General features: G+C 38.1%; 1 protein-coding gene across 3 annotated transcripts in view; it reads left to right on the top strand.

Annotated features, from left to right (window-relative positions):
- Nucleotides 1-215: 215 nt before the first annotated feature.
- PIK3CA (phosphatidylinositol-4,5-bisphosphate 3-kinase catalytic subunit alpha) overlaps nucleotides 216-14,179 on the top strand; it is an 86,976-nt gene continuing 73,012 nt past the window's right edge. The window contains exon 1 of one of the 3 annotated variants that reach the window (XM_050778307.1): nucleotides 216-462. The gene's annotated coding sequence lies outside the window, so the exon portion shown is untranslated. Of the gene's footprint in view, nucleotides 463-938; nucleotides 10,629-14,179 lie in introns of those variants that run through there. The other 2 variants (XM_050778309.1, XM_050778305.1) reach the window with 2 other exon arrangements.

Genomic DNA, 14,179 nt, shown 5'->3' on the forward strand with positions numbered 1-14,179 from the left:
TCTTACCCTCCTCTGCCGGAGGAGGGGGGGAGCCGAGGGGGTGGGGAAGAGTTCGTTGTTTGTTTACACGATGTGAGCGGAAAAAGAGACCAATAAAGTTTATTCTGGAAACAAAAGGAAAAAAAAACAGGGGCGACGGAGAAAGGAGTCGGGGGCGGGGGCGGGGGCGTGTGGCGGGGGCTAGCCAGGAGAGGGAGCGAGAAGGAGAAAGCGGCAGTTCCGGTGCCGGCGCTGCGGCCGCTGAGGTCTTGGGCTGCTGCTGCCGCGGCCGCTGGGAGTGGGGCTGGGGCCGCCGGCGAGGCAGGGCTCGGGCCCGGCCGGGCAGCTCCGGAGCGGCGGGGGAGAGGGGCCGGGAGGCGGGGGTCGTGCCGCCCGCTCTCCTCTCCCTCGGCGCCGCCGCCGCCGCCCGCGGGGCTGGGACCCGATGCGGTTAGAGCCGCGGAGCCTGGAAGAGCCCCGAGCGTGAGTAGAGCGCGGACTGGCCGGGAGCGGGTGCGGTGGGAATGGGGACGGGGTGGGTGCCGGAGACTCCCGGGCGCGCCCGCCGTGTTGGGCGGGGGCTACGGGCTGGTCGTCTCCCAGCGTCGGCCCGCGGCGGAGTTCGCCTGCGATCGCCGCTCCCTCTCCCTCGCCTGCGTCTGGCCTCTCCCAGCTGCAGAGGCGAGGGCTCGCCGCTCCCTCTCCTTTCTCTCTGGCTGCCGCCTCACTCTTCCTTTCCTTCTACTCCCAGTTTTGGGGACGGGGCGGCTGGAGGTTGAGGAAGTGCGCCCAGGGCCGCCGCCCCGGCCGCGGTGGCTCCGTCTCCCGCGCCCTGCACGCCCACCCAGCCGGCGGGTGGAGGGGCTGCCGCGAGCACCGCGGCGCAAGGCACCCGGGCGCGGAACCGCGAGCTTTTCCGGAGGGGCTGTCACGCCCGAGGACTCCGGCCCCGCCAGCCTGGCGGCCCTGCGTTTGCCTCTTACTGGGTTTAAATCGCCCGGCAGGGGTATGGAAGGAACACCGCTCCCCCAACTCCCCAGCTCCCCCTCCCACCCTTCCTTTCGAGGTTGTTTTTTCCTTTTAGCTGAGACAAACGCTTAGACCTTTCATTCATAGACCTGAGACAGTGACTCATGTGACTTGTGTCTTTACTAAGTGTATTATGTGATGCCTGTTCCATAGCTCCTAAGTGGCTCGGAAAGGTAGGGTAGGGCCCAGAATTGGGCTATGTAAACACCAGATGTTCAGCCGGCGTGTTTTTGACCTCGACTTGAGGGGTTTATTTTAGGATGCTAAACGAATAGTGATGGTGGCCAACCATGTTACCAGACGTGGGAATCGAAAGCTATTTTTTTTATGTCAATAATTGAGGCTATTTACATAGTTAAATAAAGGGTAAAGGGAGCGCAACAAGAGGGGCTTTCTAGAAAACAGTCTGCATATTCTTTAATGAATTAGAGTTGTGATTTCATCTTGGTGAAGCTTCCTCATGCCAGCACTGCGCCTTTGTGCACATGCAGGACCTGGGTTTTCGGAGCGATGTTTTGAATCGTAGTTTGTGTGGCCGGGAAGAACCCCTTAGAATACTTGGGCAGGTAAATTCCAGGTTATCTCAGGGGATCATGTCTACTGCGACTTTTGAACCACTGAGGGCAGTATTGGTCATATGTTATCCTGCTTAGAAATTGAATTTTTCTGAGTATTTGCTTACATTGCACCGTACAAAATTTATGTGCTGGATTGCGTGTTTTAAGACGACTTCTGGAAAATACTCAAAATACCGTGTTGCTAAGTTAGTTTGGATAAATCGAAACACTTTGCTCTCAAAGCAACTACAGTCTTAACAATTTAATGTGTCTGTGTATTCAGGTTTTAAGTTTTTTTTTTTTTTTTCTTTTAACTAAAGCACTGAAGCTCGATTGACAGCATAGATCTCTGTCTAAATATCACATGTTCTGGAAAATTTTAATTATCAGATTAACTGTTCTGCAGTGTCATCAGCCAAAATTATCTGAGGAGGACTGTGTGTGTGTGTGTGTGTGTGTGTGTGTGTGTGTGTGTGTTGGTGTTTTGCTTAAGTTTTTTCATCTCACATTTTAGGACAAAATAAAACTTCATAACTTTTTTCAAAAGTTTCTTGTCCTTTTTCAAAATAGAGTACGTTGCTATTAAAATCGTAAAAAAGGTGATAAAAAGTGATAGCATATCGTGATAGCATCATGGGGGAAATAACAAGAAAGCAAAGGAATATTAATATTGTATGATTGTGCATGTAAAGTTTTAAAGACATTCCTGTCAGTTTTAAATAATTAAAAATGAAACACCTATAAATGTAAAAGAGTGTTTTTATTTAAGGTTAAAACTTTTAACTAAATTGGTTATAGCATTAAGGAGATGTCACTAAATACAAATATTGTACTTAAACTGAAAAATGGCTTCATGAAAGTGTAAATTGTCATGGGCCTTGATATATTTAAAAGGGAGACTGTGAAAGTGCAGTGGCTTTACTTGCTCTGTGCATGGAACAGCCTTTCTGATAGCTGTCAGAATAAAGTCCTCTCCATCCCAAATCTGTATCCCCTTAAAAAATAAAACCAAAAAAACCCCTAAACTTATAAATAATATATAACATAAAGTAGATTGTAATAACTTTTTCTCTAAACCAGTTTACTTTGTGTGCCACTTCTTCTAAGTGCCCTTTACTAAAGATTTTTAAACAGTTACGATTACCATTTAAAGGACACTTGCTCTGTTGATCTGTTTATTTGAAGAGAGGTAATTTAATCCCATTTGATCTCTTGAGCAGGTACAATAGCATTAAAAGGATCAGTTCTCTATTTTATTATTTTATATCTTGAATTCCAAGACGGGTGATTCTTTAAATGAAGTGTGTTTCTTAAGCATTATAAAATATTTCGTCTGCAGTGAAAATATTTACAATCTTAAAAATTATTCAGCTTTAGAAGTATATGTCTTAGAATGTCATGGTTTACATTTTATTAGCACAGTTATCAAATAGTTTTTCTTAAGTATTACTTACCTTGAGCTATATTAACAGTGCCATAGACAGAGTGGTATTACTATCCCTAAGAAATGGTATTCTAATCTGAAGTCAGTTGGCAGGTGACAGACTCATTGACAAAACCAACATTTGCCGACTCCTTTCACTGTATCATGCTGCGTCTAATCTCCAGCCTGTTTTTTAATAGAACTGAAGAAATTAGGGCCCAAGGAGGCTTAATTACTGAAGATCTCCATTTCCCATATTTGCAGTAATATCTTTATTTAATTTCCTTTACATCATAAACAGTGGTTTTCAATCCTGGCTACACATTAGAATAATCTAGGGAGCTTTTTAAAAGTACTCTGGTCTCATCCCCAGAGATCGTGATTCAATTGGCCTGAGATGGATCCCAGTTATCTGTGTTTTTGTTTGTTTTGAAGTTCACCAGGAAATGCTAATAGAAAAGAATGTAAAACCCTGGCTGTCAAGGACCTGTATGATTTGGTCCTTGCTTCTTTCTCTAGGTTTATTTCTCCTCCCTACTCCTGCAGCTCCCTTGGTTTTTACACACTCTCCTGTGCAAATACAGTTTGTACTTCCTGAGACATTTGAACACTCCATTCTCCTTCCTTGACTGGTTGACTCCTACTCATCTTTCACATCACCTCCTTTGAAAAGTCTAGTCTGGGTTAGGTGTCCCTGCTTCCTGTTCCTATAGCATCTTGTACTCCCACTGTCATAGCATTAACCTCACTGCATTGTAATTGCCTATTTCTTTGTCCATATCCTCTATTAGGCTGTAAATTCCATGAGGATAGGGACTCCTGTCTTATATACTGTACAGTTGTATTTTTATTGCCAAGCATAGTAGCCTGTAAATTATAGCACTTGACTGAACAAATAAATATAGTAGAGACAGAATTCTTTAAAACATATAGTGATTCATAAGCACCAGTTTTTATTCTTGCCAATTTCATTTAATATTTTTGGTCACTAAAAATGTACAACCCTGAAATTGCCACACATACGAATTTCATTTGGGGACAGTTGAAATGTTATAAAATATATAGAGTGGCATTCCACCTCAGACAGATACACACACACAAAAAATGAAGATTATTATCATGTATGGTACTGCACTGGAAATAAGGAGACTTGAATTCTTCCCGTTTCACCACAGACATTTGGACACATCTCAATCTCTTTGGGTGTCATGTATAGAGGGATTGTACTAGATGCTCTACGTGGTTCTCACTGATCTAGCCTTAAAATTCTGTATCAACAGTATTGGCTTTGGAATCTGAGGCACCACGGTTCAAAACTTAGTTCTTCAACTTACTGGCAGGACTACTTTGGACAGATTTTCTTATCTGTAATGGGGGTAATTACTATTCAATAGAGTTATTGAATTAAATGAGATAATGTAGATCCAAGAGAGGTCTTGACCTGGATCAGGTGGTTAATAAATGTTCATTTCCTTTCTCCTTAGGAGGTGTTAGATCTCATGAGTGGACTTATCTGAGATAACAGAAGGACACAGTTTACGTAATAAATCCTATTTTCCACTCTGCTGACTGTTAGCACTGCAGGTGTGATTAGGGACCAAAAAACGCTGTGACATTTGGTTTCAGTCTCTCAGAACCCCATTCCACTGTCAAACACTCAGGTGTTAGTCAGCCTGCTTGGGAAATAATTATGCCTGGAAGTTTCAGCCAAGAGAGGATAGCAAGTGCCAAGCTATTCATATATATATATATATATGATAATATGGGGGAGGGTAGAGTCTAAACTGATGAATTTACACTATGTCCAAAGATAAGTAACATCAGACGTCATCATTCTAAAAAATGGGAACAAATTAAAATTAAGGATGATTTATAAAAGAAAATCCAAAGATTTTGGTGAAATCTCTGTTCACCAAACCTTAAATCAGGAATCATTATGTAGTAATTTTCAGGTGATGCAAGAAATATAGGAGAATTTGGTCTTCTGGTCAGGACTAATTCCAGAAGATAGGCACAAATAATGTTTTCAATGTCAGATTAGCAGTTACAGATATCAGCAGACTGAAGTTGTTGATACTTTTCTCTACTTGGGAACCATATTTTAAAATTTAATATAGCGTTATATATATCACCTTTATTTATTTGGTAATATTGAAAGTAAACTTACGCAGAATGTCATATAGGTTGGACATCCCTACTCTGAAAATCTGAAATTTTATATGCTCCAAAATCTGAAACTTCTTGAGTGCCAACATGTGACCATTAGTGGAAAATTCTACACCTGACACCTTTGCTTTCTGGTGGTCCAAGGTACACAAACTTTGTTTCATGCATACAGTTATTTAAAATATTGTATTAAATTACCTTCAGCCTGTGTGTATAAGGTGTATGTGAAACATAAATGAATTTTGTGTTTAGACGTGGGTCCCCAATAGATCTCATTATGTATATGCAAATATTCCAAAATCTGAAATCTGAAACATTTCTGGTCTCCAGAGTTTCAGATAAGGGATACTCATCCTGTAACATTTGCTCTGCAGAAGTTTCTTGTTACCAGTCTTATTTTTGTATGAATCAAATTTGCTCGCCTGAATTTTCCTTTAAGTTTATGTGTAAGTGAATTTTATAAGTAACTTATTTGGAATAAATACTGTAATAAAAATTAAAAACTGTGGATAGGGGAAACTGACGCGTTAGGATATAAAAGAGAAATATGAGGCAATATATAGTTAAAGTCTGAGGATTCAGCTTCAAGGCTAGAGATTTCCATCATTCAAAAAGATTACTCAGCTATTGGATATACTACTAATATTTTATCACTATATACCTTATTCACATTTAATTCTTTATTATATGAATCAGTTGATTCTGGTTAAGGACTTTTTAGGTGTTCTTTCTTTTCCTCTCTACCTATATAGTTCAGGGAGTTTTAAGTTAAAATACTCCTATAAAAAGTTTGTAAGTTTGTAATAAAAGTGGTGGCTTAGAGCTATCTTTTTCTTCAAATAGTTCTTAAAGTGAAGCTGTTTCTAATATGTATTAGAGAGCTCTGGTTTAGATGCCTAAAACAGGGGTCCCCAGCCCCCTGGCCAGCAGACCCAGTACCTGTCCCTGGCCTGTTAGGGACCAGGCTGCACAGCTGGAGGTGAGCAATGGGACCAGCATTGCCGCCTGAGCTCTGCCTCCTGTCGGAGCAGCAGCGGCGTTAGATTCTCTAGGAGTACGAACCCTATTGTGAACTGCACATGCAAGGGATCTAGGTTGCCCGCTCCTAATGAGAATCTAATGCCTGATGATCTGAGATGGAACAGTTTCATTCCCAAACCATCGCCCCCACACTTCCCCAGTCCCTTGAAAAATTACCTTCTACGAAACTGATCCCTGGTGCCCAAGAAGTTGAGGACCACTGGCCTAAGGGACTAAATTCCCCTTCAGACTGCTACTTTGTATATGTATATAGTGGGGGGCAGATTGTAACACATTTTTGTGTCTTTTTCTGTATTGATACAATAGGAATTATAATGTGTTGCTTGCTAAGTAACATAATGGGATAATTTAAATAATCACAAGTTGCATAAAACTAGGAAAAATGTATACATACTAATTATTATTTAAAATTTATATTTAACAGAAGCATAATGTTTCATATTTGGCCTGACAATTCTGATATATCACTTTGGTAGTTAGCTTGATAATTTAAATTTTACTCATTTATAAGAGGTTGTGTTTTAGCAACTTTCGTATATTATTGTGATTGTTACCAAGGGGTCTGTATAATGGCCGGCATTGCCATTTGAAATAAATGAGGGATTTTTAAAATCTGTAAGAATTCTTACAGACTATGCCTGTCAGGTACACTTCAGATTTTAAGTATTTGTGTAGTAGAAGCCAAGGAAGTCAGTGTTGTGATGTGAAAAAAAAAACTGCATAGGGATAGAATCATTTTGCTCTAATCATAACTCTCCTAACTCACCAGGAGTTAGCAAGGCTCAATGAACAAATATGTCTTATAAGTACAACAAAAATATAAGGCACTATTTTGAAGAGGATTTTAGGCATATGTTTTTGAACAGGCAGAGACCATGTTGTGTTCATTGTTGTATCCTTAGCACATAGTGTAGTGCCCCAATGTAGGTGATCAGTAAACACTGATCTTTGTGAAACAGAATCACATTTAGAAATAAAAGTACTTTCTTATATTTCTATCAGGAGCCATATGCTTTATCTGAAAAGCAGATAAATTGCTGTGTGCCAGTCTTAGCTGATCATTTATTGAGCACAGATTTGGCCCTTTGTATTTGTGGGTTTTGCCTCTGTGGGTTCCACCTACCACGGATTGAAAATATTAGGAAAAAAAGGATAGTTATTTCTGTACTAAACATATACAGTTTTTTTTGGTCATTATTTCCAAACAAAACAGTACAACAACTATTTATATAACATTTACATTGTATTAGGTATTATAAGTAATCTAGAGATGATTTAAAATACACAGGAGTAGGTTATATGCAACAACTACCCTGTTTTATATAAGGGACTTGAACATCTATGGATTTTGGTATCCACAGGAGTCCTAGACCCAATCTCCAATTTCCCATAGATACCAAGGGAAAACTGTATATAAGAAACACTTTTCTATAAGTTATTAATTAGTTGCCTATTTCTATTGATATGTGGAGACATTTCGGCAAAGATTGTTAGGTTACAGAGAGGCTGTGTGCTGTGGTGAAAAAAAAATTCGATCACGAATCAGAAAACACGGTTTCTCCATTCATCTGTTAACTAGCTGTTTGGCCTAAGATCTTGGCCTTTCAGAGCCTGTTTCTTCACCTGCAAGATTTCTAAGGTTCTTTACAACTCCCAAATGCTGAGATTCCTAGTATGTTAAAGTCTATTTTTTATTTCAGGGAAGAGTAAGTAAATTACTCCCTAGAGGGAAGACAGTCTATCTCAGTTTGTTGTGTTTTCAGAAGCTAAGATCATTTTGTCTGCCTGTTTATAAATTTGCACATATTTTAAAGGCCCTTGTGTGAAATTCTGTGGCAGAGAAAAGCTGCCATTGGAAAAGAATGGAGTGGAAGGATTTTTCCCCCCTTTCTTGAAACCATTAGTGACTTTGGAGAATAAATTTCTACAGGTGTGGTCATTTTGGTTACTGGCACTGGGAGCAATTAAATGACTGCCAGACATTGAGAGTAGATCATCTACTGCACACCAGTTGCTAGGATTATAAAGGCCAGCAGACTTGTCACAGCACCCTTAATAGCCACTGGCCAGCATCCTTACTTGTTAAAGACTTCTAGGAAAGTATGTTCCATAATTTCCCTTGGTAACTCATCCCTCTAGATGGTTTTCAAAAAGTGCGTTCTAATCTTAGAAACATAAATCTGTAGGCATGGTAAGCCTCTTTTTTCTAGGTCTGTCCTCAGTTGTCTAGACAAGTATGTGGAAAGATGACAGAAATCATTGTTTGTGATCAGAAAGCAGTGATGTTTATGCCGTTGACTTATTGTTTCTGTTAATATTCAAATTACCTTCAACTTTTGAATATTTTTTAACCAGCACACTGCTCAGGTAATGAGATATTATTTAGAGTTATTTTGAGGATGTACTCATTTTTCAACAAGCTAAGCATATTTCTGCGGCTTGCTTTTTTTTGAGAGTTCTTGCTTTTCCAAGTTCTTTTTCATGATGGACTTATGGCAGGTCTAGACCTGAAAATATTATTGTATTTCAAAACTACTGACTGCCTTTAGCCCCACAGTGACTGAACTGTATTTTTCTCTTAGGAGGTTAACGTCTTTGGCAAGCTAAACATCCTTGGAATTTTTTGCTAAGTCAGCCGCTATTTTGTGAATATAGATTTATGGAGTATATTATCAAATTCAAAGCAGCATTAATGGGAAAATTTGTGGAAAAAATATTGAAATTAGACACTACTTATAAACTCCAATCTGAAATGAAACCATACATGACAGCAGGGAAAGGAAATAATTGCATTTTGGAACCCTAACTTTTATATGTATAAATATCAATGCATAGTAATGTCATTTTAAAGTTATGTGCCTTATGAAGCTTTTCTTAAAATCTAATGGCTACTATTATTTGCAGTTGAGACCATGATAGGCAGCATCTTATGGTATTTATGAAAGTGAAATTTGTATTCTTTTTTCTAAGTATATACCAATTGTAAAAGTTGAACATGACTTTTTCAAAGCAGTTTCTATACTTGTCTTGATAATAACAGTAGTAGTAAAGCTCAAAACAGTTTAAAATATTAGTAATTTTACAGTGTAGAGACTTGTTTTTTTTTCTTCACCAGAAATGACCAGCTTTCAGATTTCTTAGTGATATTATGAGACTCCAGATTTCTTCTAAATCATTTTGAGTAAATCTACCAGTGTATAACTGCTAAAGCACAGCTAAATGTATCTTGCTATGGTCTTGTTTGTTTGTTTGGTATAAATATCAGACATATATGTTCGTTTACTCTAAAACTAATTTTTTACCAATCAAAATTGAGGTATGTAATCTAACAATGGGACAGGATATTTGCAGTCAGGATAGTCTTAGAAAATCCACAAAATATGGTCGGTGTAGTAGACTTCTTTAATTTTCCTTGCCTTTTCCTAAATATGTCTCATAATGGTTAAGAGCATGTTCTCTGGAGGCAGACTATTGAGATTACTAGTTTTGTAACTTTGGGCAAGTTATTTATCCCGTTAAATATTCTTCGGGTAATACATATTTCTTCATTTGTAAATGAGGGGTAATAACTACCTACATCACAATATTGTAATGAGGATAAATAAATAATACTTGAAAGCATTTAGTAAAGTGCCTCGTACATAGTAAGCACTCATTAAGTATCTGTGAACTCCTTGAGAGTAAGAACCATGTTATATTTTTCCATTTATTTGGGGGCTTTAACATGAAGTGAATTGAATCTGTCCCTTCCAAGAATTTGCTAGTGGATCCAATTTCTGGATAGTGGACAGTTAAGTTTGCCTTCAAACAAGTGTAGAGTAGTTTTCAGTTCTTTACAATACTGCTTGCTTTTTATTTGTTAAAACTTAACAAAATTTCATTCTAGCTCTAGGAATCTGAATGCTATTTCATACCTAATCCTAAGGGAAGTTAGCAGATGGATATTTAGTTTAATAGGATGAGGAATTAATGGATAGAAGGAATTAAGTAAATGAATGTACATTTTTCACATCTAGTCTGTGCTTCCCGTGGATTGATTTTCCCTGTCCATTCCTGGAATCTTCGAATTCCCAGCACTTACCTTAATAGCACCCTACCATTGAAGCAGTATTTGTTTTGTGCTGCTGGATATTTCCTTTCCCTGTCTTGTCTTTTTTTCTCATCTTTTTTTCATGCACTAAAGACAAGAGTTGTGTCATATTGTCACATAGTCCTTATATTACAAAGCTTTTAAAGAAATCTCGCGTCCTGTTTTCAAGCTGCTTGTATCTTGTTTGTCCATTCTACTTGCTATGAAGTCTTTATTGAATATAATATTTAACTCTTTTGTGTATCATTCTGTTTGTTACCTAGGACACTCAATGGACATGTGTAAACTTTACAAGTCATTTACGTAAAAATAAGGAAAGCAACCATGTGTTTTAATTATTTCCGTAAGTTCAATCTCTAAGTTTTTGCCTTTAATTACCAAATAGCTATGTGATGCCACTGATACAAGTTTCTGTGGTATTGTCTACCTGGTTTTAGTACTGTTATTACTACTTTATGTAAATGAGACTATTCGCTCATATTTAAGTTTATGGAAAATGTGTATATGTTTATGTTTTCTTCTTGCTTTTTAGCAGTTTTGGCTAGACTGCTCTTGATGGTCATGCAAGGTAACTTATTTTTCTAAAGTTGATGATTTCATGGTCTGAATTTCTCATATACCAGGATAACAGTAAAATCTACACACTTTAAAAACTACATATGTTGTTGTTAATATATATGGAGGTTTCTTTAGAAATTATCTGCGATTTTTGTTGTAACTGTTTTCATTGTTGTGTGCTTTGAAGAATGATTTTTATTAAGCATGCTTCCAAACTTTTTTGTACATGTAAAACTGCATGTAATTTTGTCTGTTTTAGGGGGTGATATGTACAATGAAAAAATAACATGACATTGGATTGCCCTGGTGCTGACCAAGAGTTTGTTTCCATAGTATGGGATTATGGCTGATTTAGGCATTGAAGTTAAAAATTTATTACTTATTATTAAATGACATCACAAAGAGTTATAGTTGAAACCCATGGAATTAGTTTTCTGGATTTTTCTATGTGTACATATAAATGTATATATTTTGAATTCCCACAAACCCCAACTTTAATATAAATCTGAGGAGGGGGAACATTATGGACTTCGTATATGCTGCCTCCCTTATTCCTCACAATAACACCTTGATACACATGTAATCACTTCATTTCCAAGATTGGGAAAATGAAGTCTCACATCTAATTAGTACAGTGGAATCTCATTTATTTTACGTGAAATCAACTGTACCTACTCAGTCAAACATAAAAACGTGACAAAAATAATACAGTCATGTGTAGCTTTACAGTGGCAATATGTTGTGAGAAATGCATCATTAGATAATTTCATCATTGTGCAAATACCACATAGTGTGCTGACACAAACGTAGATGGTATAACTTACTAAACACCTAGGCTGTCTGGTACAGCCTGTTACTCCTGGGCTACAAACCAGTACAGCTTATTACTATACAGAATACCATAGGCAAATGTAACACAATGGTATTTGTATATATAAACATATCTAAACATAGACAAGGTACAGTAAAATATAGTGTGAAAGATTTAAAAAATGGTATGCATGTATAAAGCACTTACCGTAAGTGAAGCTTGCAGAACTAGAAGTTACTCTGGGTGAGTTGGTGAGAGAGTGGTGAGTGAATGTGAAGGCCCAGGACATTACTACACACTACTGTAAACTTGATGAACACTGCACCCTTAGGCTACACTAGATTTTTTAAAAAGTAAAGTAATTGCGCTACAATGTTACTACAGCTATGATGTCACTAAATGATGAGAGGTTTTTCAGCTCCATTAATCTTACGGGATCACTGTTGTATATGTAGTCCATAGTTGACCAAAACATTGTTATGCAGCATGTAACTAATGTAAATATTACAAATCACGTCTCACTACTGAGCTTTTGCTTCAAAGTAGATAGGTGCTTAAAGATAAGAATTTGCCGTCCCTTCAGTTGGTCTCAGTGCCTAGGTCTAGGTATGTACATTTTGCTGTGTTGAGTGTGATTCTGTTATTCAGACATGTAATGTTCGTACAACATGGCCTCTAATATCCAGCCTGTAGTGCCCAGCCGAAGAAACAGCAGTTTGACCCTGTGCTGGAAGAGAAACTGCTGTTTGGGATTGCTGAGCAATTGTATAGGTCTCCAGTGTGGCCTGCAGATGTGGCAACAAGAGACTGTCATGTAGTCTCTTTGATATACACACGTGTGCACCCCACATGTAAGCCTACACCCTTTTAAATTCTACACATATTTTATATATCGCATATATAGTTTTATTGTTCTAGATTGCTGTATGTGCATTATATCTTTGTGCAAAACACAATTTTGTACAATGTGGTATACAAAAACCACATACATTGTACTTTATGGATGACTTGAGATTTTTCAAGAAAAATGTCAATTCTGTACAATCTCAGACTATGTTTTTTTGCACATGCTCCTTTCTAGAACATGGCATCCCAGAAATATCCCTTTCAGTTACTAGCTGTTTAGTACCAACTTTTCAGGCTCACAAACCAGTGATTTGTTCAATGTTACATAGTTAGTAGGCAAATTACTATTCTGGTTCTGATCTAGAATTATAAGCAAATGTCCCATTTCATTGCATCAGACCTTCTCTTCTTCCCCGGTGTAAGAGAGATCAAGTCTTCTTGGCCCAGTAGCAATGTCTTCTGTCCAGCTAACAAGAATGGCACAGGAGGCTCAGGGTACACTTCTCATTACAAGGCCTGGAGGGAAGTGCTGCTTCTCCACACAGAGCAGGTAGGACAAAAATTGAGTGTTTGCACAAAGCGAGTGATTATTCCATAAGGAGGTGAAAGTAACACATAGATTTGTCACCTTATTTACATTTTCTGTCTTCTTCTCTCTAGGCAAAGGGGGTAACAGAAACCTGCTCAGTATTTTTATAAAGTAAATTCTGCCTAGTATCGTTGAATTTCCTTTAGCACATCCATAGACATACAACAGAACAGATAGGAGAAAGAAACATAAATAACAGGAAGTGCTGGGCCATGCCACGCTTGTAATCCCAGCACTTTGGGAGGCCGAGGCGGGTGGATCACTTGAGATCAGGAGTTCGAGACCACCCTGGCCAACATGGCAAAACCCTGTCTCTACTAAAAATACAAAAAATTAGCTGGGCATGGTGGCGTGTACCTGTAATCCCAGCTGTCAGGAGGCTTAGGCAGGAGGATCGCTTGAACCCAGGAGTTGGAGGTTGCAGTGAGCTGAGATCATGCCACTGCACTCCAGCCTGGGTGACAGAATGAGACTGTCTCAAAAAGTAGTAATAATAAAGAAATAACAGAAATTCCAGTGGTCATAGGACCAGATGTTGTGAGATCGTTGTAATTCCAAATATTCAATTTCCATATTGTTCTAATATGACTTAAGTAATTTATCTGGGGAATGAAACAGATTTTTCAAAAGCGCCTTCAGAATTTGGACTGAGAAAATGTCACTATATGTGTATTTATATTTTTTAAAGAAGTAGCTGAGTGATTAAACATTATTTCCTGTTTATTCAGTATACCCTATAATTGACAATGTGGTAGACCCTGGGTATATAATGGTAAACAACACAAACATACCTTGTGATTGTACGGTCAAGGTTTTCCTTGAAAAATCTCTTTAATTACTCTTAAAGTACAATGTATATAGTTTTTATATATCACCTTTACAGAAATATACATTTTATCTCTATGAAATATACAGAAATCTAAAACATAAAGTTACATATGCAATATATATAATACATGTATTTAAAACAGTGTGAATTTGTGTATACGTACACACGTATCAAAGAGAATACACATGCACGAATGATAGTTTCTTGTGGCCATATTAAGCCATCTTTGCATTTTAAGGATAATTTCTACTTGTAGATAAA

Source organism: Macaca thibetana, chromosome 2 (genome assembly GCF_024542745.1).
Source record: "Macaca thibetana thibetana isolate TM-01 chromosome 2, ASM2454274v1, whole genome shotgun sequence".
In the NCBI taxonomy this organism is placed as follows: Eukaryota; Metazoa; Chordata; class Mammalia; order Primates; family Cercopithecidae; genus Macaca; species Macaca thibetana.